This window comes from Copadichromis virginalis, linkage group LG8 (genome assembly GCF_057382275.1).
Source record: "Copadichromis virginalis isolate Kocher_CV1m ecotype Utaka linkage group LG8, C_Virginalis_male_GT1.1, whole genome shotgun sequence".
NCBI lineage: Eukaryota > Metazoa > Chordata > Actinopteri > Cichliformes > Cichlidae > Copadichromis > Copadichromis virginalis.
The window spans coordinates 7,041,343-7,068,230 of NC_140625.1; the positions used below are offsets into that span (position 1 = coordinate 7,041,343).

Here is a 26,888-nt window from a genome sequence, read left to right on the forward strand (position 1 = left end):
CTACTAACTGTTAAATTGAACAGTTTCTTTATATCAAGCATATTTATTGTATACTGACTGCTCTTCACTGGCTACCTGAAGCAAAATTAACCCTATAATGCCCTTTGTATGATATTTGATACGTGAGTTTTTGATACATCTATCTCATCAATATCATCATTACTTGCCATAATTTCAAAATATTATGGACCAAACTCTTTTTTTGTCTAAAATTAACTTTGCTGTCAACAAAAAGTTGCCAAAAACATCCAGTGTATTAAATGTGATACAAAAAATATATAAAAAAAATATGTCATACACAACATGATATAGCAAAAAAAAAAGTTGGTTTTGTTATAAGGGTCAATAAACATCTCAGTTGCTATTTTATGATGGGTTGGTTCTTACAGGGTTAAAATCCTGCTCCTCACATGTTGTCCTAAAGAAGCCAGGAGATCCATTGGGATACCATATTATCCCAATGGAGCATTTTGCTCTCAGACTGTGGGCTTACTTCTGGTTTCCAGGATATTTAAAAGTAGAAATTGGAGGCCCCACCTCCCAGTTTGGATTCAAGGGACAGACACCCTCTTTACTTTTAAGATTAGGCTTAAAACTGCCTTTTTTGATAAACCATTTCGTTTGGGCTGATCAGGTCACCCTGAATCCTGTCTTAGTTACGCTGCAGTAGGTGTAGGCTGTTGGGGACTTCCTATGATGCACTGAGTGTTTCTTCTTCACTCACTTTTTTTCATTCACTGTTTGTTTATACTCCACTCTATATTTCATCTTTAGTTATTATTCATCTCTGGCTCTCTTCCACAGTGTGTCTTTTGTCCTGTCTCCCTCCCCTCACCCCCAACTAGTCGAGGCAGATGGCTGCCCTCCCTGAGCCTGACTCTGTCGGCAGTTTCTTCCCGGTAAATGGAAGTGTTTCCTTTTTCCCTTCATTTCCTTAGAAAAAAGAGTAGACCTGAAGAGTTGTCAGGTAATAGTAGCTCTAGCTAGCAGGATTAGCAAGGCACATCTGTCTTTAACCTCTTAGGACCTGGTGTCCACATATGGGGACATCACATTTTGGGTTGTCTAGACCACAAACCTAAATTTTGCGCTTTCAAATGAGCCATATTGCTCAAAGGGGCACAATTGTTGTTTCTCATTTTGTTTTTGTAACCAGGAAAAATGCTGCTGTGTTCAGGCACCAATTTTAGAGTTTTGCACATCATTACTCAATTGTGACTTTATAGTGTTCTCTCAAACACTATAAAGCCAAATAGGAAAGGGAAATTAAAAATGCCTGCCATGAAAGAGTTCGTGTCTTAGGAGGTGTGAAAATAAATGGGATGCAACATTTTGGCTAGTGACTAAACAAAAAAAGGAACAGACTTAAACCAGAAAAGACTTACCAGACAAAATGAATAATAACTTGCCAAGAGACTGCAGATGCTGTGGTGTAACGCATCAAATGGCAACATTTTTGTTAATATTGTACACGGTCTCTCTTTTCAAATCAAATCATTAAAATTAATAATTGAAGTTGAAACTCACACATCAGCTGCTCGGTGAAGACTAGGTGAATAAGGTCTTCATGTAAACTGTTACAAAGAAACCAATTTTGAGAGAGACCACACAAAAATCTACTTGGGCCAAGAAACACAAGAGATGGAAATGAGGCCAGTCTGGGCTTTGTTCTCATCTACAAATTTGAGAATTTCGGCCCATTTTCATGAGATTCCAGTCATCTATTTATAATGTTTTGTTAAATGCTACTATAAGCAAATTCTACACAGAACTGAGAACCCCAATAAGTCTTCCTCAGTCTATGTTACATCACCTGAAAAGCCTTACTAGTTGGTACAGTTTCAATCGCTTTATTGCAAAGTTTGGCAGTGGGCACTCTGTGGCCTCCCCGAAATGTCAGGCAGTCAGCACAATGGTAGTGCTCCACACGGAGGCCGACTTCAGACTTTATTGGAAACTTTTCAAGACCAAGGGTTGAACTAGTAAGCTAAACAGATGTTCTCATAAAGAAAATACAATAGTGAGATGTACAACCGCTGTGTCAGGGAGGAGGTGGAGATAGATTGATGGATAGAGGAAAGGAAGGAAAAAGAACAGAGGGTGGGGGCGTTGTACGCAGCGTGCCAGAGATGTGGATCGATGGGCAGATTGGTGATGGGAACAGCCCATTCTGAAAATGCTCTGCAGATTATCACAGACGAGGAGAAGAACAGGAGCAGAGCCAGGAGATAACAGTCAGCGCAGACATTGTCCAACACACCTACACTTTTCTCTGCCCCTTCTCCTCTGGCGTTCTCTTTGGGATCTTTATTTCCCAAGGCTCTCCTCTCCTACCAACACACACACACACACACACATACACACACACACACACACACACACACACACACACACACACACACACACACACACACACACACACATAAACACGCACTCTCAGAGCTGCAGTCACTGTTGAACTTTCTCCCCCAGGTCAAGCGGTAAAAGAGGACAAAGTGGTATCTATGTTCTGCAGTTCATATTTGTGTTGGAGGCGCCACGCGGCCTGAGCTCCATGTTAGCTCGAGGTAATTACACCTATATACCACCAATATCCCCTCCCATTACGGCACACTAATGGGCCTTACTGCTTATACACACACACACATACAATCACAGTCACACGCAGCACTTTGTCCAGGCAGGAGAGGCCGGTGACAACATCAGTTAGCTTCGATATGTCACATCAACGTTTCTCATGTTTTTCTGTGGTCGCGCTCAAATCCTTCCCTAGATTTACTCAAGTGTGTGTGTGTGTGTGGCATGTGAAACAGTTAAATGGGAGAATTCTGGTTATCAGAATGGTCATAAAAGTCGATTATTATGTATTTCTAAAATAATTTTACCTGCAAGGCAAGAGAAAACATTTGGGAAGGGATATTAAAGCCACTCATAGAATTTTCCCTTTGATTTCACACAAAAGAAACTGAAAAGAGGAAAATTAAAGGAAAAGTGAAATCTGATTTATCCTAACTTTTAGGGTTAAAAAATATATATTATTGCAAATGCATTTATTTTCAAAAGAGCCAAAAATGTAAAAACAAACAACCCCCCCCCCACACGCACACACAAACAGGATGTGTTGTTGTTAATCTGTTATTAGTGGTGAAATATCGATTGCTTCGATACCAGTAATTTATGTTCTAGAATCGATTCTCATATTAAAATATTTTAGTAATCTGGGGTAAATTTGTAGTTTATCATTAACAGGAACAGAGTGGAAAGAAGCTATATCATTTGGATTGTCTAGCTTGGAAGGAACTGCTTCCTCTTCCGCCTTTCATAGTCATGTGCGAAATACGGCTGTATAAATGTGTCGCAGTGCTGCAGGTGGTAGTGTGTTGAAATAGTGCACAACTTCAGTTTTTTTTATTTCTATATGATAATTCTGCATTTTTAAGCAATAAGAACAAGTAGTCTGATGTCCTGTAATCATTATGAAGCTATAATTTGAAATACAGATTACATTTTGTTCAAAGTATCGGTATCGGATCAGTATCGTCGATACCACCCCGAATTTTACTTGATATCGTATCGGAATTGAAGTCAATGATATCGCACATCACTATCTGCTATCTTACAGTCTTGAGGGTTTTTTCTGTCTTATTAATTCCAAAAAGTGAAAAATACCAACATGGAGTAAGCTCCTCAGGCCTCCTGCTTAACACTCTGCGTTTTTTGTGTTTGAGCACAATTTTTGCACCAAAAGAAGGATAACATCAGAAACATTAAGGAGTTTTTTTCTATAACTCTAACCCTTTTCATATTACTATAAAATATAACACAAACACAAACTATACATCTCTATAAATAGGATTTTTTTTTTTTACAGGGAGAACAGTAGCGCAGCAGAAGTAACTGAGAATGTATGAGTCATACATTTAGGTAACAGAGCAATAAATTTTTCTTTTAATGTATTCGTCGCTGGGGAAAACCAACTAGAACAAAGCGTGCAAGTGAATCTTGTGTCATTTGTATTTGCCAGCATCTGATTCTTGGATTCCTCCAAATATAAACTCATTTGATGACTTTATGAACTTTCTGCTCTGTGCTTTACGACTTGGAAAGGTCTGATAAGGCAGTAAATAAAGGATGATATATGCAGCCAGATTCCATGCCTGCACCGCTGCGTCTCCTCCAGAGGTGAGGATCAAAGCCAGGTATGTGCCGAGGTTTGCCGGCGCCTGTCCCCAAACGCACACATTCTGATATTTGTATATCCCAGTCTCTAGGAACCAGGCTGATTTGTCCTGTTTAAGCCATTGCAATATTTCATAACTAGATGATAGTCCCTCAGCAAATACTGTCTGTGCAACTGCTCCAATAATATTTGAGATTCTCAAAACACGGTTAAAGTTAATACAGCATATCTGAGAAGCTGATGGTGGCCAACGCAGCCTAGGCTCTTTCTTTTTTACTCTGTGTCAAATTGAGACATGTTCCTCATCATGTCTTCAAATTCTTACACATCCTCACCTCCTCTGTTTAATGAGGAGGTGAGGATGAAGATCATACTCGCAGACACGCAATTGGAAGTGGAGCTCTCAGGCTGTTAGACGTGAAAACAGGTTGGAGACAGCAGGGTCAGATTTTACATGCTGTCTAATAGCAAATCCAGCTGACTGCGTAACTGAGCCACTCCACATAAACCATAAAAATGCACCACACACACACGTTATGAACCCGTGCACATGCACGCACAGTGCTGACTGTTAATATGTATAGCTGACGGCACAGCAACTAACATGTAGAAAATGCCATGTAGATACAGTGCACGCAGACTTAATGGGGTGATTGGGGAGTGGGAATGTGACGGCGTTTCAACACTTCTTGCTTGGCAACCTTGTGATATGCAGGAATATTGAAAGAGTGCACTCATGTACACAAACAGGCACTGATGGTGTCTGTAACCAAACATTAGGGTGTAAATGGGGACTGGTCTGCAGCCAGCTCTGCACACTAAATATAACAAAGCGGTGGTCCATGTACTGAAAGATCTGAGCCAGGACGACCTTAACGCTAGCATGAGCGAGCACGAGAGCAGCCCGGCAAACACAATTGGATCCTTGACTGCAGACTCATGTAAATAAATCTCATACATTAGCAACAAACTTGCTGGGGTTTTTAACTCTCTTCTGTTTAGTTCTGCGCATTTTGCTGGGAGCTCTGGTTAAAGTCAAGGAGGAGATGGCAAGATTGCAGCAATAGCAATAAAAATGGGAAAACCAAAGGGAAAATATTTGTTTCTGCACATGCAAGAGTCGCTCAGAGCCTAAACAAGAGGCGTTAGCACAAGGCAAGAAGCCAGCAATCACAGTAACAAAGGAGAATATCCACTGAGGTCTTGTATCAATTGCTCATTCAGAAGGTGTCATTAGCTTAATTTCCCTTACATTTATTAGCATTCATTGAGAACCTTTCACTCTTTTTTTTCACTCTAAAATTATATGATTTTACTAAATCATGGCAAATCTGATTATAATGCTATATTGGTGTCATATATAAGATATAGATATGACCTTATTACTGTACAGCATATGAGTGATCTCCTTTGGAACTAGTAGCCCACAAATCCGTGTTGCTCCTTTAACAATTTCCCTTTGTTACATGATTACTTTAAAATTCTGGTAGTGACACATTATCATACGATGGTGAATGTACAATGTGCATTATTGTTTTAGGCACTAGTCGAAGATTTACTGTAAAGTAAGCAAAGTTTAGAGCGACAGCCTTTTCCCTTCTAAGCGTAGCAATTCCTGTAGGTATATTTGTGCAGGTTGTTCCAAGCATATCAGTGTTTTCCACACACCTTCTGCTGCTTTACGTAATCCCAGACAGACTCTTTGACGTTGACATCGTGGCTCTGTGGGGACCTGCCATCTGTTGCAGACCTCTTTCTTTGTCGCTGAAGATATACCCCGATGGTATAGGGTAATGGTTAAAAATCTGTCCATATTGTTTAAACAAACCCAGTTCCTGTGTTGTTGCGAGCCTTTTGGTTTTGTCATCGCAGGGGAATAATGGATTTTTAGGCAGCAGATCTTTAACTAAAAAATACTTCCTTTCTGGACTGCGGATGAGGTATTGTGGTCCCAGTGGTTTCTGACACTTCTGAGCTGATGGCGCTGTTGGACATCTGATTTTAGCAGCTCAAAGCTCAATATGTCTTTGATCTGCTGCATGAGATTCTGGTTCTCAGCCATGGACATTTCTTTGTGCTAATGTAACACAGCATGGGGACCTTACTGTTCTAGCCCTCACCCTTGTGAGCTTTTAATAAGTATAAAACTGTCTCTTCTTCAGCAACCTCAAATTTTAGTACATTTCAGTTGATGAGCTGGGTTTAGCTCACTGTGCAGTATGTTGTCCGGCACCAGATTGGTATAAGTGTTCATGCAGTGGATTATACAACTTCTATACATCTGTGTGGTTTTGTGTATGTATCACTGGAATATTTCACGTTTTTTTCACTGCTTGAAAACCTAATAATACACTAATAATATACAGATACCCCTGATCAGGCCCTATAAGGAAGGAAATGGTGGTGAGAGTATTGTGTTTCTCTTAGCACAACAAAGAACATAGTGAAGCTGATGAGACTTGAGCTTGATCAAACTAAACAGCATGGACACAAACATTTTGAGACTCCTCCTGCAGAAGGTTGTGGTCCACATCAAACATACCTTCCCTGCACAAGAACAGTTTCCATCTGTCTTTATTACAGTTTCATTAAAATGAGTCACTTAAGTCGGTTCAGGCATCTGACTAGGATAAAACCTATGTGCTCCATAGCACACCCTACATGGGGGGAGGATGCCCTCTCAGGACACACTGGAAAGATTGTATCTCCTAGCTGGTTTTGCCTCGGAAGAGCTGGAGGGACAGGGGAAGAGGGGCATCTCTGCTTAGACTGCTGCCTCTGCAACTCAGACATAAATATACGTCAGATAAATGGATGCATGGCAAGAATGCAATCATAACACCTATCTCTATGGGTTAGATAATGGCACATTTTTCTGACCCTCTGCACATATGTTAAGACTGAATACTGTGGACATTTTTACACTCTGTAAAACAGATATCTATATATGTTATACACATATTGACATATTCTGTTTGTTTGCAGTACTTGCAGTATTATATAATTTTTGCATACGTTATGGAGCATCATTAAGCACCAAAATACCAAGACAAATCTCCTGTATGTCTTAACCTGTTTAGCAGTAATGCTGATCTGGATTCTGATGTGATCTTAGATGTCGTTCCTATTTTAGACTCTCAGATGTGTTCATCTGAAAGCGTATCCAGCATTTCGGAAACTCTCTCAGGATCTCTTCCCCCCTTTCTCCCTAGCATCCCACGCAACTCATAACCAAAATGAGAAGCAGATGTTATATATCTGTGTAGTGTCTCATGTATTTACGCATGGTTGTGTCTGAGTGTTAGCAAGAAACACGCAGACAGGTCTGAGGGCCATAATCTTGTCCCCAAAATGATTTGCCTGATGTTTTTTTTTATGAATCGAATCTGCCGCCAGGAAGACTTACTGGCTAGCTCTGCCACCTCACAGTCACTAAGTCCTGGGTTCTATTTTGGATCTGCTGGCTTTTCTTTGTGGATTTCAGTGTTGCTGGAACACACGACCAAGCCGGAGGTACTGCTGGTATAAGGTCATGCAACATCCAAAAATAATAATACTTAATAGGCTAGGACTTTAGTGAGAAAATAAAACAGAGCAGCACTTTTTTCCCCTTTTTTTCTGTTCATGTCCTCCTTTTTTTATCCTAGCTTCTTTGTCTTATTAATGCCTTCCTACTAGTGTTTTGGGAGAATCCCCTTTAGCCATTACACAAGAGATTTATTCTTTTAATCTCTCAACTGAGGTAGCTTGTGTTACATGAGGAAGTTAATAAATTAAACTCTGCATGGTGATAAAGTTCACCTACTTTTATTAATCTCATTGTAAAAATGTGGTGCCTGAATACAATAATGTTCATCATCGATGTGTTTTCATTTACCATTATTATGTACTGTTTTATTTTTCAAAGCTGCCTGATACAGGTTACATTATTCATTACACAGACATTAAAATCATTATTAAAATAATAAATTTGGGGGACTTTGAACTCTTCCAGTAAATTGATTGGTTTTGTAATGCCTTCTCAGGTGACAGCAGCAAGACCGAATATCTCTGATGGATATCAAAGCGGATTTTTGATGCCCTGAGGCCTCTGGGGGAGCTGTGCTGAACTAGCATACAGCATTTAGCGACATAGCTTTTTGCAAAAGTATGTGTGCCAGGGGAAGGTACTGGCCCTCCATAGAGCAATCAGAATTTTCTAGAATATTTCCTCTTCTTGTTGTACTCCTGGCTTCCAATACTCTTTATTTACTCTTTATTTTATTGCAGGTGGTTCCTGCCAAGAATTTTAATGTTTAGCAGACAAAAACTCTCAGATGTGATTCAAACTCTCAGCTGTATCCAGTGGCTACTTCATCAGCTATGCAGCCACTTCTACCCTTTCTGTTCCACAAGTGGGTCACTGATCACCTGCAGCCTGTTCTTCACTTCTTTCCACCGTCACCCTCTAAGTTCCAAAGCCCTTAAACCCTAAAGGGCTGTGACAGTGTTTCTTCAGATCATCCATTTAACTTCCCCTTTGATTTCCGCTTTCCTGCTCCTGGAATTTGATAGCCATCAAACCTTCATCTCGGGATTTCTTTTGTCTCTGCCTGCCTCCTCTCCATCTCTACTACTTCTCTACTTCAGGCTAGATATAAATCCTTCTCCATGTCTCCACCTGTATGCCTTTGATTAAAATTCAAGGCTGACTTGTGTGAAAGTTGAAGACAAGTCAACAAACAGTAATTAAGCATGAGAACCTTTTCTCTCCAGATGTTTATCAGGTTCAACAAGGTCACTGTAGCATCTTCTATTTGTCTGTGAGGCCTATAAGCAAACTGCATGGGGTCAAGCACATCCTCAGTCTGACTTTATATCGCTGTCTACAGAGTTTTGGAATAACTAGATGCAGGAATAGGGAGTAAAGAATGCTTTGATGCATTAGGTACATGCTGTGGCTGTAAATATTTATTAAAATGATAATGGATGGTAATGAAATACAGGAGTCAGCTGCTGAGCACAAGATTTGAGTACACAACCACAAATACTGTCGGGATTCTGAGCCTTGTTTAGTCTTATAGGCCTTTTCTACATCCTTCTACTCAAAGTTAAAGTGCTGATTACGTTCATTCAAGTAACTAGCTAGTTCCATAGTTGCTCAGAAAGCAGCTATTACCCTGCTATTGCTGCTGCTGTAGACGGTGGGCGGAGCCTGAAATTTGAAAATGTTCCATTTACGAGTTTACCTGCTTCATCTACATCCACATATTTATTAACAGCATGAGGTCTATTGAATATCTAATCTTTGTTGATTTAAGCCATAGAATTGCATTATCCTTTATCCATTTTAGCATATCTGTAGTTTAAAGAGATCAGTAATTGTAGACATTAATTGTGGATATCAATACAATCACCACATGAAGACCTCTGCCAAAATCAGTAAACCCAAAATTTGAACCCCAATTTGACCAAAAAAGCAAAAAATGTTATTAAATAAATAAAAGAGATATTATGTGTTACTCTAATGTCGAAAATTTTATAGTAAAGCTTAAATCCTAATATGTTTGACTTTATTGTCTAACAAGCTGTATAAGACGTGAAACCCGGCTAAGGTACAAAATATTACTTTTCCATTTTTTTATGTTTCCTAAATCTTCTAGTTTAACATGCAAAAAATGATCTCATTTAAATGTTCTATAAATTACACATTTGTAACATGAAGATGTCAAACTGTGTCGATAATCTGAATAATTCTGGTCTAGTGACAACACAAATATATAAAACATTCACAAAAAAGTTATCAGTGCTCCAATTAGTTGACATGTGCAATCCACAGTGTTATCACCACAAACTAAAGATGGAAAAATTATAACTAAGGGGACATATTTCACTAAATAACTGGCCATCTCTCATGCCCAGGCACGTTTGGCTGCACTGAGTGGAAGTCTGTGCCATCGGTTGCTGTTTTTGTTTAGCTTTTCCCATTTAGGGACCTGTTTAAACTATTTTTAGACTTTTGGTTCCATGTAATCTATCCAAATCTCACTTTCAAGGTAACAAGTATTGTAAATATTGTACGTATGATGTATGGCTGTGTTTGTGGACCACAGAAGTTCATTAGTCACACTTTCTTCATTTTAGCTCTGATTCGTTGGGCTCTGTCACCTCTTGAGAAAGATATCAAGCTCTTTGGTGGTAAGTTTTATAGCCTGTTTGCCAGCGAGTCACTAATTTGATCTGCTGTTTGGTAGGCTGTAATTAAGGGAGGTTACAGTGGGTTTATTGGTGTTTTTCTCTCACAACAGACGCCTGCTGTGGCTATAAACAAAGTTGATAAGCGCGAGTAACAGAGCACTAGAACACTGAACATGCGGGTGTCCGACCAAGGAAATTAACTACAATTAACTACAAACCTCCAGTAAATGCACTATAAACCTAAGAATAAACTGCAATGGTGAGTGAAAATTTTCATGGGGTTTACTGCTGTGACCCATTTTAGCTTTAATACAGCCATTTGACCTTTTCTGGCATAAAAATACTTTTAAAATACTTTAAAGTCATTTTAACCTCTAAAATTGTGACCATTCCTTCAGAAGTCTAAGTTATGCCACATTTACTATCTTTCTTCATTCAAGTGAAAGCAGTTGAACTGTTGACAGAAGGGGTTTGTGTTCACCCCAGACATGGAAAATAGAAGTCAGCGTTAACAAGTAGTAAACACCCAGATCGGATGCTTGACCGAGTAGTCTTACTGAAACCGGAGCGCTGCATAATGATAGGTAATCACTATGCTAACATGGTGCATTTGTGACTCAGCCACTGCAAGATGGCGATGAAACCCAGACCCAGGTGGAGATGACATGTCAAATATATACAAATGCATGTATAACCATCCCATATGTCCACCATAATGGACGGAACAAACGCGTAGGGTTTGTTTGACCTTCAACCTATCCTGTGATCCAACGCTACGCTTTCAGTAATGGGCCTCCTCTTCCAGTAAACTTGCTTCTTTTCCTTCCCGTAATGGCTACTTTGTGTGTACACGGTCTTCAAACCACATAACGACACATGATGGAAACGGATGAGAAAAAAAAGAACGGCGATGGAGTGACTAGTCGTGTATTACATGGAAAAAAGAAAAAAAATGACGTGTAACACTTTGTCCAGCTCCTAAAACACAATGGTTAGAAATGGTAACATGCTGAACTGATTATCACTAAATGTCAGTCTGCCATAACGGGAAACTGTGCCATATTCCTGCCTCCACTTTGTATTTATGCTGTGAGAGCAAGTGGAACTCCTCAGTGTTTCACTGGCTTACCTGAAAACTGTCAAAAAAACAAGCCCAAATCCCATCATTTTCCAATCCAGTGCTGTAAAAATTCTTGTGATCAGGCTGTGGTGTGACCTCTGTGGCTGGGTCATTAGCAAGCAGCGTGGCTATTGGCTGCCTGTCGCGGCAGCAGAGGGTTATGGCTCCTGCTAAATCTCCAGGGAGGGCTGTAACAGTGCAGAACAACAATAGGGCCAGTGCTGTGTTTAGTCTGCGTCTGTGGGGGCTTACGGCAGATTCTGCACTTTGAAACAAGACCCCGACTTGCTACCAAAGACTTTAAGACTCCCTCGCAGTTAGCTTATTACATCTTAGTTGACTTTTCATCTGTTTCCAAGGAACACACAAACACGCTCATATCATCACACCCAGACTCAAACCAGAAGCATGAGCTGATATTCGCTGTTTTATAGTCCCTCCTGGCATCTCAAAATTGTTAAATCTCATGGTTTAATGTTTTAATAAGTAATACCCGCCCTGGCCTTATCAATATTTTCTTTGATTGGACCTTTCACTTGACTTTGAAAAAAATACAACACCCCTCATGCAGCAGCCTACACAGCTGAAAAATGAATCCAGCAAGGAAGGGCCCAGACTGCCTCCCCATAGACTCCCACGATTAAATGTTTACAACCCTGTACAAAAATTTTTAAAATCTGTAGCTGACTTTCTTAGTCAGGTTTTTTACATCTGAGTTATTTTTAATCTATATACATTTTAAATATTGACATTTAAAATTCGAAATACTACTTGTCATAGAGTGAAGCAGGGCTGGGTATTCTGATTCGATTCAATTAGGACTCAGTCAGAAATATTATATATCTGATCATTTACCACTACATATCCACATTTTATATCTATGTATAAAAACAAAGCTGACACTTGTGAGACTTCATCACAGCAGATGCCTTTGTGTCAAAGTAACTGAGGGTAAAACACAGAAAAACATGAAGGAGATTTTCTTGGCCTGGCTATTTATAGCATATGAGAAAACCACGAATCAACATATGAACATTACCTGATGCTGCTGAGGTGAAGCAGAGCAAAGTTACAGAGGTTTTATTAGAGACACAGCTGAGCGTTTTGCATCATTTGTAAACGTTTACATTTCTTTGGTTTTGAACAGCAAAAATGAGATTTTCTTGGAGGAGGTCATTTTTTACAGCACTGTAAACAACGGTAGACTGGTGCGTAATAAGCTAGCGAATTAAGCAGAAAACAGATTTTTCATGGTAAATTGGTCTCAAAGTACACTGAGAGAGAAAGAGCTGTGCAGGAAGTTTGATTTTATTGTGGTGGAAGCAAAACAGCAAAGGTAAGAGGGAATTCATGACGAGGTTTATCAAACGTGAAGTACAGTTTTGATCTTCTTCAGTGAACTTTGGTCGGAGAGTGACAAAACCTGCAGCATCAGAATCTGTGAGATTTGGGCTATCAGCACCGACGGCTTGTCTGCGTACGTACCGTTGGGGGAGAAAGCCGACATCTCACTGATTATGAAGTGTCGAGTCCACGCTTTGTGTTTACGTCTTTGTACGGAATTCATTTACCTGCTCTGCTCTCATTTACTGTTTTAGCTGTTTGGTGGTTGTTGAAATAGTTTTGTGAGCTTTAACCTGAGATTCTGTTCTTTCTAGAAAAATATATATTTAAAACTCGATTCAGGATTTAATGAATCGATATCGCTTTACTCAAGCTAAAATCGACGTGAATCATTTCATCTTATCCAATGTTTGGATGCTAATTTGATTAAGTACACATTGTTTCAGGTCTGTCTACAGGGAGTGCAGAATTATTAGGCAAGTTGTATTTTTGAGGAATAATTTTATTATTGAACAACAACCATGTTCTCAATGAACCCAAAAAACTCATTAATATCAAAGCTGAATGTTTTTGGAAGTAGTTTTTAGTTTTAGCTATTTTAGGGGGATATCTGTGTGTGCAGGTGACTATTACTGTGCATAATTATTAGGCAACTTAACAAAAAACAAATATATACCCATTTCAATTATTTATTTTTACCAGTGAAACCAATATAACATCTCCACATTCACAAATATACATTTCTGACATTCAAAAACAAAACAAAAACAAATCAGCGACCAATATAGCCACCTTTCTTTGCAAGGACACTCAAAAGCCTGCCATCCATGGATTCTGCCAGTGTTTTGATCTGTTCACCATCAACATTGCGTGCAGCAGCAACCACAGCCTCCCAGACACTGTTCAGAGAGGTGTACTGTTTTCCCTCCTTGTAAATCTCACATTTGATGATGGACCACAGGTTCTCAATGGGGTTCAGATCAGGTGAACAAGGAGGCCATGTCATTAGTTTTTCTTCTTTTATACCCTTTCTTGCCAGCCACGCTGTGGAGTACTTGGACGCGTGTGATGGAGCATTGTCCTGCATGAAAATCATGTTTTTCTTGAAGGATGCAGACTTCTTCCTGTACCACTGCTTGAAGAAGGTGTCTTCCAGAAACTGGCAGTAGGACTGGGAGTTGAGCTTGACTCCATCCTCAACCCGAAAAGGCCCCACAAGCTCATCTTTGATGATACCAGCCCAAACCAGTACTCCACCTCCACCTTGCTGGCGTCTGAGTCGGACTGGAGCTCTCTGCCCTTTACCAATCCAGCCACGGGCCCATCCATCTGGCCCATCAAGACTCACTCTCATTTCATCAGTCCATAAAACCTTAGAAAAATCAGTCTTGAGATATTTCTTGGCCCAGTCTTGACGTTTCAGCTTGTGTGTCTTGTTCAGTGGTGGTCGTCTTTCAGCCTTTCTTACCTTGGCCATGTCTCTGAGTATTGCACACCTTGTGCTTTTGGGCACTCCAGTGATGTTGCAGCTCTGAAATATGGCCAAACTGGTGGCAAGTGGCATGTTGGCAGCTGCACGCTTGACTTTTCTCAGTTCATGGGCAGTTATTTTGCGCCTTGGTTTTTCCACACGCTTCTTGCGATCCTATTGACTATTTTGAATGAAACGCTTGATTGTTCGATGATCACGCTTCAGAAGCTTTGCAATTTTGAGACTGCTGCATCCCTCTGCAAGATATCTCACTATTTTTGACTTTTCTGAGCCTGTCAAGTCCTTCTTTTGACCCATTTTGCCAAAGGAAAGGACGTTGCCTAATAATTATGCACACCTGATATAGGGCGTTGATGTCATTAGACCACACCCCTTCTCATTACAGAGATGCACATCACCTAATATGCTTAATTGGTAGTAGGCTTTCGAGCCTATACAGCTTGGAGTAAGACAACATGCATGAAGAGGATGATGTGGACAAAATACTCATTTGCCTAATAATTCTGCACTCCCTGTATTTATTTATGCATTTGCTATTTAGCAATAAAAAAAACACCTTTCATACCACACAGCAGATTACAAAGCTAGCCAGCTAGTACTAACTCCTTAGCACCGTCCTCTCATCCAAATATAAGTGTGATATTTACATCTTTGTATTGGATGCTTTGTTGCTAGTACGTTGGCACGGTGGTTAGCACTGTTGCCTCACAGCACAAAGGTCCTGAGTTCAACTCTGCCACCAGCGTGGGGTCTTTCTGTATGGAGTTTGCATGTTCTCCCTGTGTGCGTGGGTTCTCCCTGGGTACTCCAGCTTTCTCCCACAGAGCAAAGACATGCAGTTAGTGGGGATAGGTTAATTGGCAACACTGAATTGTCCATAGGTGTAAATGGCAGCCCAAATGGTTGTCTGTGTGTTAGCCCTGTGACAGACTGGCAACCTGTCCAGGGTGTGCTCTGCCTCTTGCCCTAAAACAGCTGGGATAGGCTCCAGCGACCCTGAAGTGGATGGATGAATACTTGTTATTTATTTATATTTATTATTTCACAAAGAATTTGCATACAACTATTTCAAGCTAACATAGAGCAAATAATATAGCCAAAATAGCAGCCAAATAAAGTAAAACACATTTTAGTAAAACAGTACAGTCATTCTGAGAGCTGCAAATTGCATTTTAATAAGTCACATCTAACTTGGTGTATTCTTTTATAATTAAAATATGACAAAGATGTTGGCTAGCACTGGCTAGATAAGAATGCGTCTTTAACCTCTTATAATGAGGATGCACATTTGTTCTGTTTCTCGAACCTGATATTGTGTTTGATATTCTGATATTGTTAGTTTAACCTAAACAGATTAGGACATAAATTTAAACAAAGACAGATTTATAAACTGCGGCTGAGGCAACATTCATCCTCTTTACATAACATTTGATTTTTAGGAATCATTATCAAAAATTGCATCGCTTTTTTGACCCATTATTACTATACCGACCTTTACTACACGTTGGCACAGTTGTGCTGGCTAGTTCTGAACAACTGGATTTGTAACATTTGCTTCTCAGACATCTTTTAGCTTTTCTGTGTTTTTTCTCTCCGCAGCTGAGAAGAAATTTTGTCTAAATAAATGTCAATCTTTGACCAGTATTTTTTGTTTTTTAAAATCCATTATATACTGAAGAAGAATCTGCCCTGTCCACCTCTCTGGGGTTACAGGCGACAGCCCTGGTGGGCTCTCATGTGGCTCACTCCATCTTGCTGCCATAACAATTGGAGGGCGTGTTGAGGTCCAAAACACACAAAAAGTCAGGTGCTGAGCATTTACAGCACTTGTGTCTCACAGCTCAGCCCCAGGGGCTTGCTGGGTAAAAGCCAGACCGCTTCTTTTTTTTTTTTTTTTTTTTTGTATTTTTATTTTTGGAAGCCAAGGTTCAGTACTCGGCATATTATTTTAAGGCTGAAAGAGTCGAGGCTTCTGTCTGGCTTGTGGTAGAAACCCATAATAATGCTTACCTTTAACCACACTGTTGTACCAAAGCATGCACTGCTGGTGGTATTTTATTTCATCACAGTGATACAGTACAGGAGTGAGATTTTAAATGTGCTATAATGGTGGCAAGCCAGATTTTAAAACAACATAGTATAGTATATTTCTTCCAAAATTACCACCTGAATCAAAAACATGTGAGTTTTGCATTATCAGTTAAAAACCTTCATATTCAAGTTATGTGAAATAAATGTTGCATGAAAACACTGGGTAGCTTTGTGCAGGATAAACAGGTTCACTAGCATTAATGTGGTGAATTCACAGTGGAGCAGTGTGTTGGACTGATACACAGTGTCTGTGGTGCTTATGGTCAGTGTTGGGTTACATCAAGTGTAGCAGAGATGAATTTATGTTTAAGCTGATGATGCTCAGATTAATTCACTGAATTCCAAATTTATCCTGTGTGGTGTAAAAACTGTGTGAACAGTATAGTGTCAGTGTAGGAGATGCACATCAGCCAGGATAGCTTGTGAAACAGTTTACATGTTGTTGAATTTATTTGTGTAAATCTGCAGCAGATCAGCTGATCACAGCATGTTAGTTATGATTCTTTTCCCTGTGCTGAGTCACTACACAGGCGTTAGGGTTCCCTGATCTGCTGAATCCCACTGTAACCCTTTACTGTACTAGTTGTACTGTTTATGTGCGGAAGTAAAGTCACCCTCTACAATGTAGGCAACAGAAAATAGTTAAATTTTAAAATTCAACTTCAAGCTAAGGACATCCATTAGAATTTTAATTTAAATTTGAATAATTTTGTATAACCTATTATGTGCTTATATTATTTTTATTATCATTATTAGTATCTAAATTATTATTCCACCTGCACAAACGCCGTCTGGCACGGCCCCGTCCACTGGACCAGATCTGGAGCACCCTTCCGGGTAAGATCGGTTAAGGGGCTGGTCAGCTGCGCAAACCCTGGCACGAACCGGCGATAGTAACCCGCCAGCCCCAGAAACCGTCTCACCTCCTTTTTAGTCTTGGGGCGCGGGCAGGATGCGATCGCTGCCGTCTTTTCCACCTGTGGACGCACCTGCCCGCCCCCCAAGTGGTACCCCAGATACTGCACCTCCCTCCGTCCAACCTCACACTTCTTCGGGTTGGCCGTGAGCCCCGCCTGCCTCAGGGACCCCAGGACCGCGGCCACCCGCTGCACGTGCTCCGCCCAGGTGTCGCTGTGGATGATCACGTCATCCAAGTAGGCAGCAGCATACGCAGCGTGCGGGCGCAGCACCCGGTCCATGAGGCGCTGGAAGGTGGCAGGGGCCCCGAACAAGCGTAACGAATTGGTACAACCCGTACGGAGTGGAGAAGGCCGTTTTCTCCCTGGACTCGGCAGACAAGGGAATCTGCCAATAGCCCTTGGTCAAATCCAGCGCCGTGAAAAAGCGGGCCGTGCCCAGCCGGTCCAGGAGCTCGTCGACCCGGGGCATGGGAGAGGCATCAAAGCGTGATACTTCGTTCACCCTGCGATAGTCGACACAGAACCGGATCGACTCATCCTTCTTCACTACGAGAACGATGGGGCTACACCAGGCGCTGTGCGACTCTTCTATTACTCTTCTATTTCAGCATTTCCGCCAACTCTCTCTGAACGATCTGCCGTTTATGCTCAGGGAGCCTGTAGGGCCGTGAACGCACTGTCACGCCAGGCTGCGTTACAAAATGATGCTCAATGAGAGACGTCTGGCCGGGCAGGGGGGAGAACACGTCCACAAAACGCTGTTGTAACGCGACAACGTCCGCTCTCTGGGCCTGTGTGAGATGGTCATCACAAGGGAGGGAGGCGGGGATGATGGAATTTGGCACCTCCGGCCCCAACTCATCTCTCTCCTTAACCAGGCTTGCCAGAGAAGCGGTTTCAACCTCTCTCCACACTTTAAGGAGATTGAGGTGATAAATCTGCGTGGCCCCTCCCCTGTCCGACCGAGCGACCTCATAGTCAACGTCCCCGACTCGCCGTGTGACCACAAAGGGTCCTTGCCACTTGGCGAGCAACTTCGATCTGGAAGAAGGGAGTAATACAAGCACTTTGTCTCCCGGTGAAAATTGCCTAAGTCTAGCCCCTCTGTCATACAGGCGTTGCTGACGCTGCTAAGCCTGGAGCAAATTCTCCCGTGACAACCTCCCCAAAGTGTGGAGTTTTGCTCTCAGGTCTAACACGTACTGAATCTCGTTCTTGGCGGGGCTCGGACCGTCCTCCCAGCTTTCTTTGATCAGGTCGAGCACCCCACGTGGCCTCCTGCCGAACAGCAGTTCAAAGGGAGAAAATCCCGTAGAGGCCTGGGGCACCTCCCGCACTGCGAATAACAGAGGGTCTAGCCAGTGATCCCAATTGCGTTCATCCTCGTTAATGAACTTACGAATCATGGACTTTAAGGTCTTATTCAGCTGCTCCACCAGCCCGTCCGTCTGAGGGTGGTAGACGCTGGTCCGAATAGATTTAATGCCCAGTAATTCGTACAGTTCCCGCAGTGTACGAGACATAAACGACGTGCCCTGGTCAGTCAGTATCTCTTTCGGGATTCCGACTCGGGAGATGACCTGAAACAGTGCCTGCGCCACACTCTTTGCAGAGATGGTGCGCAGCGGGACTGCTTCCGGGTACCGCGTTGCATAATCCACCAGGACTAACACAAAGCGGTAGCTGCGTGCACTCCGGTGAAACGGCCCGATGAGGTCCATGCCAATGCGCTCGAACGGGACCTCTATGAGTGGAAGCGGACGCAAAGGCGCTTTTGGTATGGCCGGCAGATTAACAAGTTGGCAGTCCGGGCAGGACGCGCACCAGCGGCGCACATCCGCTCGGATGCCCGGCCAATAAAATCGGGCCGTTATTCGCTCCAGAGTTTTTTCGTATCCCATATGCCCTGCCATGGGGTTATAATGAGCCGCCTGGAAAATCGTTTCCCGGCGGCCCTGCGGCACTAACAGCTGGGTGTGCATCACCTCCGTGCGAGCGTCACGACTCACTCGGTATAACCTATCTTTCGACAAAATGAAGCGTGGGTAGGTCCGCACGGCTTCGGGGCGCACCACGTGACCACCAATCTCAATCACTTGGTCAAAGGCTGAGCGTAGGGTATCGTCACGAGACTGCTCCAGTGGGAAATCACCCGTGGGGGGAACTTCCGGAGCCGGCGGGACTACCTGTGAAGGACCCGCCGTCTCCCCCTCCCCTGAGTCAGTGTCGGACGACCCCGCGTCACCACTGAGCGCCGCGCAGACACTACATGCTACTAGCGGTCGTGACCGCACCCCCGCATACTGTCCCAACAGATGATGAAACCCCGGCCAATTCGTACCCAGAATTAGGGGATGCGACAGGCGCGGGCTAACCGCAGCCGTTATTCTATGCGTTTTACCCTTATACTTCAATAACAGTGGCACTATGGGATACCTGTGAACATCACCATGCACACACCTCACCTCAGAATGGGTGGTGCACAAGGGTCTGCGTGCAGCCCGTGTCCACCAAAGCATGGCGTATACCCCCTCGAGTCCTTACCGGAATGCTGTATGTCCCTCCCGGACCGGGAGAGGGCGCTGGAGCACCGGCAACGCGGAACACCTGCCCCACCTCCATCAGAGGACAGTCCCTCCTCAGGTGTCCCGGCTGTCCGCACTTCCAGCACTCCTGCCCCGGCGTCTGTGCTGCTCTCCGTGGCTCAGGGGCAGCGCTGCTTAGGTCCGGTCCCTGGGAAGGCACAAACGCAGCACAAGGATTAGTGGGGCTCAACGCCAGCGTCCGCTCTGCCTGCCCTGGCACAGGCATCCAGCGCCTCGGTGCCGGCACCGGGGCTTGTCTGTTCGGCCTCCGGCCGCTGTCCCCGGGCTCCCCCACTCTAGCGGCAAGGTGGTCCTCCGCTAACGTCACCGCCACCTCCAGACTCGCGGGACGGTGGCACCTGACCCATCTCGCCGTCTCTGCAGGCAGCCCCTCCACGAACTGCTCCAGCACCACTTTGCCCACCAGCAGCGTCTCGCCTTCTGACGATCCCGGCTGCAGCCAGCGTACGGCCGCGTCATGCAGCTTCCGGGCCCAAGCAAACGGCCGATCCGCCACGGCCAGCCGACAGGCCCGGAATCGTCGGCGATGATCTTCAGCGGTGAGCCCCAACCTGTCCACCACCGCCCGGCTCACGTCCTGGAAGCTGCCCCTCGAAGCCGGCGGCAGACCCAGGGCCGCCGTCCGAGCCTCCCCTGACAACAGAGGAAGCAAACGCGGAGCCCACTCCGCCTGTGGCCACTGGCAGGCCTCCGCCGTGGCACGAAAAGTCTCCAGAAAAACCTGGGGTTCGTCCCCGTCCCCCATCCGGGGCACCGCCACCGACAGCGGTGGGGGCTTCGGCGGGGCAGCGGCGCCAACCAGTCGCTCCAGAACCAGAGTCTGCCGGTCTGTCTGCTCCTGCAGCGCAGCCAGGTGAGCCCGCTGGGCCGCTGCCTGGTCGTGGCTCATCTTTGCCATCTCCGCCAGCATCTGCGCCAAATACTGCAAAGGCTGGGCGGGCGGCGCAGCCTGCGGGTCGGACATCCCCACACCGGCAGGCTCCTGGGTTTCGGCACCACTTGTGGAGTATACCAGGCCCAAGCACACACACACGCAGATCCGTATTGCCAAGGACCACATTTATTGATATTAACACAGCAGACAATATGACGCACAGACTGACAGCTCTCGATCCCAGCTGATGTGTGTCTCTTTTCCCTTAGCGCTCCTCCACTCCTCTCTGCCTCACTATATAAAGGGAAGGAAAACCACCATCAGTCCAAAATCGCCATCAGCCGTTCTTACCAGCACCGCCCCGTCGAGCTCACTGCACCACTCCTCCCCTGCAGCCGCGCCCCGGACCACACCTCCGCCACAAGCAGGGGTCGGCAACCTGCGGCTCCGGAGCCGCATGCGGCTATTTTGTCCTTATACTGCGGCTCCACGTTGTTTGGGAAGGTAAATTAGAAATATTTAGTGAAGTGTATTTTATTTGTGTTTAGTTCTTTTTTAACTTGTAGTTCTAAATTGGAAGATTATTGTGATATTGAAATATAAAGTAAAATTATATTTTATTATTTTTTTCATCGCTCAAAATAAGTGTCAGAGCCGGTGTACCCGCCGAAACTCTGTGCATTTATCGAGACTTTCAACCCCAGGTAGGCCAATTATGGATCTTCGGATCCACATTATGTTAGCAGCTGTTCTCCACCATGAACTATGTTAAAAACAAACACCGCTCACGCCTCACAGATGACAGCTTATTTGAAGACGCTGTACACAGAGGTTCAGGAGCAGAAGTTCCATTGTAAACATACCAGGGCAGACCCGTTGCTTTTTAGCATCTCTTTATTGACCACTGTTCACACACGGTTGCTGTACGCATACAGCCGGCTGTAGCTTTTCAGCTCACAGCCCGACACATACCAACACAACAGCATAGAGAGCACAGACGTTAAGGTGGCGAGGCGTGATTGCGGGTGCCGCTCAGGTGCGTCCGCCTCCCCTGCAGCGGCGCTGCAGACCACGCCCCACCACACACATTAACCAGGTAAAATACATATTTAGGCAGAATTTTGCATTTTTTAGCAGCATAGTGCTTTTTTACAATTACTTTTTAAAAGTCAGGTCAAGGATCCAAAAGCCCAAAGGCGAAATAAGGGTGGCGGCTCACAACAGTTTTTGTTTGCTACATGGATCATTTTATGTCTGTGGAGGTTCTCAGTCATCCAGGTCATCGTAGTCAAAGGAGCTTGCAAAGAAAAGCGTCTGGACTTCTTTAAGAGTTCAAAATGTGTTAATTGCATGAATAAAATTTATTTTTCTCTGTAGCACTTCATGGATTTCGTAAAGAACACATTTTAGTTGCTCTGTGGATTCTTTTAAAAAGCAGTTAAAAATGTTTCTGTTCAAACAAGCCTTTTGTTGATCTACGTATTTTATATTCTTTACATTATTTACATTTGATCTTTTACATTGTGTATAATGTCTATTGATTGTATTGTTTATTTTAATATTTGTGTACAGCGCTTACTGTGAAAAGCGCTTAATAAAAAAACTTTACTTACTTACTTCAGTTGTTCACACAAAGCATAAAGGTAAAAAAAATATACAGTGTTATCTTCATTTAAGTAGTATTTAAAAGTATTTGCGGCTCCCAGTGTTTTCTTTTGCGTGGAAACCGGGTCCAAGTGGCTCTTTGGGTGTTAAAAGTTGCAGACCCCTGGACTAGAGCAATGACATCAGTGTTGTGTTTGACAGTGTGGCAAAATGGAATGGAAAACCTAACAAGGGTGTTGCGCATATTATCTAACTGTTTTAAAAAAAATAACAGTCATGTATCAGTTCATTCCACTGACAAACCACTACTGACTTGTTATTTCCTGTAATCTTGTGATCTTGGCTCTGACCTTGAGCATAGTTTGAGTAAAGATCTGTTTTGTGCTCAGTGTGTCTAACTATGATTCAATTCTGATCAATACTGTAGAATGAATAGTAATTCTGGTGAATTGTGAACAGACAGATGGAAGGACAACGTGATGGCGTACGTTCATCGATCATTTGACAAGACAAGCTTACAAAGCAAATGACATGAATATCTGTAACATGTATGACTTCAACTTTGCTTTTTGGTATGAGCTACAAAATGATTCTTTCCATCACAAACCTCTCCAACCTACAAAAGCAGACTTTTTTGGGCCTTTTAACTGGAAAATATTTATTTCATGACCATGGACACAAATCAGTACATACAGTATGACAGCAGACTGATGAAATCTCATGCTCAGGACAACCAAGCAATGTTGGGAAATTCATGTTGAGGACCTTGAAAAGAATTCAAAACACATCAGAATTAACCGGCTTCACAGTTAATAGACCAAATGGTCAAATTTCTGTATCACTGTGTTTGGTTTTAAGTACTGTAAGAGTGAAAGAACATTGTCATCATCATCAGATGAAACGAGGAATAACAACTTAATCATTTTCATCCGCAAAATTATTGTTGGAAAAAAGGCCAAACTCCCTGATGAATACCAGAAAAATAGAGCTTAAATTAACAAAAGGAATTGCATTAGTGTTCTCCATTAAAATCAAAGGTCTTTTCCAAATTCAAATACATTACTAGGTGCAATCCAAAGCTGTTTTACTGTCCTGTGCTCACACTAATGCCTACACATACATACTTTATACATATGCTGGCTCAACAACTTTATCACTACACAGACAAGATTAAAAAAAAACATCTCAGCTAAGAAAGTGCATACAAATGAACACACATACAGTTTCATGATGGCACAGTGGGACATCACAACCAAACCCACAAAAATTTAGCTTGTAATTACGTATGTTACACAACACAAGTTTGCTTTTGGATAAATCCAAGGAGGCGTTTTATACTAAATATCTAGTAGGCTGATAAGACCATAACAGTGGCACCAGCTTTGTTGGCCAGTGGACAAAGAGGTTATTTTCCGTGTTAAATGCACAGACACTCAATGCTATAGACAGTCATGCAAACAGTCCTAAGCGGGCCATGTCCAGCTTTAGCTGAACCCTGATTAGCAGTGTCACTCTGAATCTTAGCATTGGTTTTAGTGCTAAACCAGACCTTAGGCTAATTGGGGAGGCATGATAAAAATTACTGAAAAATGGGGGCAGGGGATCCTACATAGGACTGAGGGAAGTGGAAGAAACACAGATGGAGGAAAAAAGATACGACAAAGGAAAGAACAATCACGTAGAGATCAGAAGGTTTATGAAAAGTTAATGAAAGCACGCGTAGGGAATTCCTTCAACACGTCACTCTGCTGCCAGAAAAAAAAAACTGCTGAAGAAAAACACATTTCTCTGTGATTTTTCCAAAGCGTTGAATATATTTACTGTGCCGTAAAGGTTTTTGGACATTAATCAAACCTGACATTTTGAATTTAATTAGAATTGTGTGAGTTTGTTGCTGTAACAGTAGCAGGGAGCATGGGGAGTGTTTGTCACTACACATGTTCCCACTTTATTGTGAACTCTGCTGACTTGCACTTCAGAGGTGGCAAAGGCATACGCATTCATAACTTAAGTAGAAGTAGGGTTAAAAGTTACTCTGGTAAAAGCTGATTCTACTTCATTACAATATTAATACATCGTCTTACAAACTTTGCCCAAGTTGTAAATGGGGGACTTGGCTGCTGCTGTTTAGGGGTGGGTTTTTATAATCGATTTATCGATTAAAATCGATTCTGGCTTGGATAACGTAAAATCGATTCATTAAAATCCTGAATCGATTTTTTAATATAAATTTATTTTGCCCGAAATGCCAGAATCTCAGGTGAAATCTCACAAAATTTCAACCACCACCAAACAGCTAAGACAGTAAATGAGAGCAGGAACACGGATTCTGCACAAAGACTTAAACACACAGCGCGACCCGCGGACCAGAATCAGTTAGATGTCGCCTTTCTCACGGTCGGGGCTGAAAGCCGACAGCTTGCTGATTCTGATCTGTCGGCGGGTCCGCGCTTTGTGTTCACGCCCTTTATGCGCTGATTCTAAAGCTGTTAGTTTGATGCCTCGAACCAGCAGCAAAAGAAGATCCAAACTATGCTTCACATAAACATCGTCATGTATTCACTCTGACTTTTACTGTTTTGCTTCGACCAAGATTCACAGCTCTCTCTCTCTCTCTCTCTCTCTGTGTACTTCAAGAACAGTTTCCCGTCTAAAAATCTGTTTTCTTCATTATTCGCTTACTTGTTACGCACAAGACTACCGTTGTTTACAGCGCTGTCGGCCGACGTTTTTTTTTTTTTTTGTTTTATATACTTCCGAAAAGAAAACCTAATTTCTGCTGTTCAATACTGAACAAATTTAAACTTTTTAAAATTATGCAAAATGCTTAGCCGTGTCTCTAATAAAACCGCTGTAACTTCAGATTACAATCATGTGTTGATTAATGGTTTTCTTTCGTTTTTGATGTACTGCAGAATATTTTTATAAAATCCCAGGCCAGGAAAATCACCTTCATGTTTTTCTGTGTTTTATCCTCAGCTACTTTGACACAAAGGCATCTGCTGTGATGCTCACACCTTTGATAAAGTCTTACGTGTGTCAGCTTCCTTTTTATAGATACAGAAATATGTAAATGTACTTATCTGAATTATAATATTTCTGTCAAAATTTCCCAGATTCAAATCAAGTAGAATCGAATTAAATCGAATCGTGAATCGAATCGATCCGGGACCTTGTGAATCGGAATTGAATCGATTCTAGAAATCAGTGACGATACCCAGCCCTACTGCTGTTGATAGATGTGATTTGGTAGTGAAATTTGGCACTGATGGGTGTGGTGTGAAGCAGTATTCAGTAGAAGGATTGCCAAAAAAATTTATGCTCAGCTATTAATTGATGTAAAATAAATATTGGATACTAACAGTGTCATCTAAGTCTCACCAAGCTGAGCATCTTCACACAGTCCCACTGCAGACAAACAGGAACATAGCTCCTCACTTCGCTAACAGCTAAAGTTAGCTAAAGTTAAAGTCCTTAAAAGACTCACATTTCCTCCTAACATGTCAGAGGTCAGTAAAGTTGCTGTTTCAACACCATTGAAGTGTTAAAGAGTTTACATAAATGTTAACCTGGCCATCTCAATCAGTAAGCTAAAGTGCTAAAGCTAGCTGTTGTGTCTCTTTATGCTAACCATGTTCTGGTAGCATGTAACTTTTTAAAATGCAGACCCATTTTTTGACTGAAACCAAGTATTTTAAAAGATATTTCATTATACACAAAAAACACAAATTAATTAATATTAATACCTAACGTGGTTGGGCTATGAAAGACCATTTTTAGATTAGCTCAAGCTAATCAATAATGTAGAAATGTGGTAGGAGGATTACCAGTTCTGTTAAAAACAAAAACAGAGGAAGCAGGAAAGCATTTCACGTGTTAGTATCCTGAGCTGTCTAACAACAGGCCAAGCATATCACTTATAAAGTTAAACATTTCTGTTTTTATGACTTCTCAGAACATGTGAATCACTTTCTGTTATTTGACAGTGCACTCAGCAGTGGCAGCATATGAAGCACAACCAGGGGAAAATGGACAAACAGACCAAAAAGGCCCTGGCACAGTCTTGTAAAACTGAGTTGACCTTTGTGTGATTCCTTTGACAACATTCAAAGAAATAAGATATATTAACGATGCTGCGTAAAGAACAACAGGGGGGACAAAAAGAAGAGAGTGAGCGTGGAGGGGAAAGATCAGCAAGTAGAAAGCTCCACTAAATATCAGGAGAGGAAACGTGTGACGCCGGTCTAGAAGGTGACACCTCTGGACCAATCTAAGTTTCCACTACACGCACACACACACACACAAATATACACATTACTGATGTTTGTGTTGCTATGTGTTTGTTGAGCAGGTTGAGAGGTGTGTGTCTGTGTTGCGTGAAAGGAGGGGCAGATTTCTAGAAAAGAAATGGTCACTATGTCTGTGGTGTCGGGTGGGTATGTAGGTGGTGCCATGGGTGTGTATGGGGTGGAGTGACTG

The 26,888-nt window shown here is 42.6% G+C and overlaps 1 long non-coding RNA gene across 2 annotated transcripts; it reads right to left on the minus strand.

Annotated features, from left to right (window-relative positions):
* Window positions 1-6,746: 6,746 nt before the first annotated feature.
* On the minus strand, window positions 6,747-25,933 carry LOC146702612 (uncharacterized). Of its 2 annotated transcripts, none has more exons than XR_014922072.1 (3): window positions 25,791-25,933; window positions 11,487-11,665; window positions 6,747-6,958 (listed from the first exon to the last, which is right to left on the minus strand). It is a non-coding gene; the product is annotated as an uncharacterized LOC146702612 (long non-coding RNA). The 2 variants fall into 2 exon arrangements; XR_014922071.1 differs by having other exon boundaries at window positions 25,772-25,933.
* Window positions 25,934-26,888: the final 955 nt, after the last annotated feature.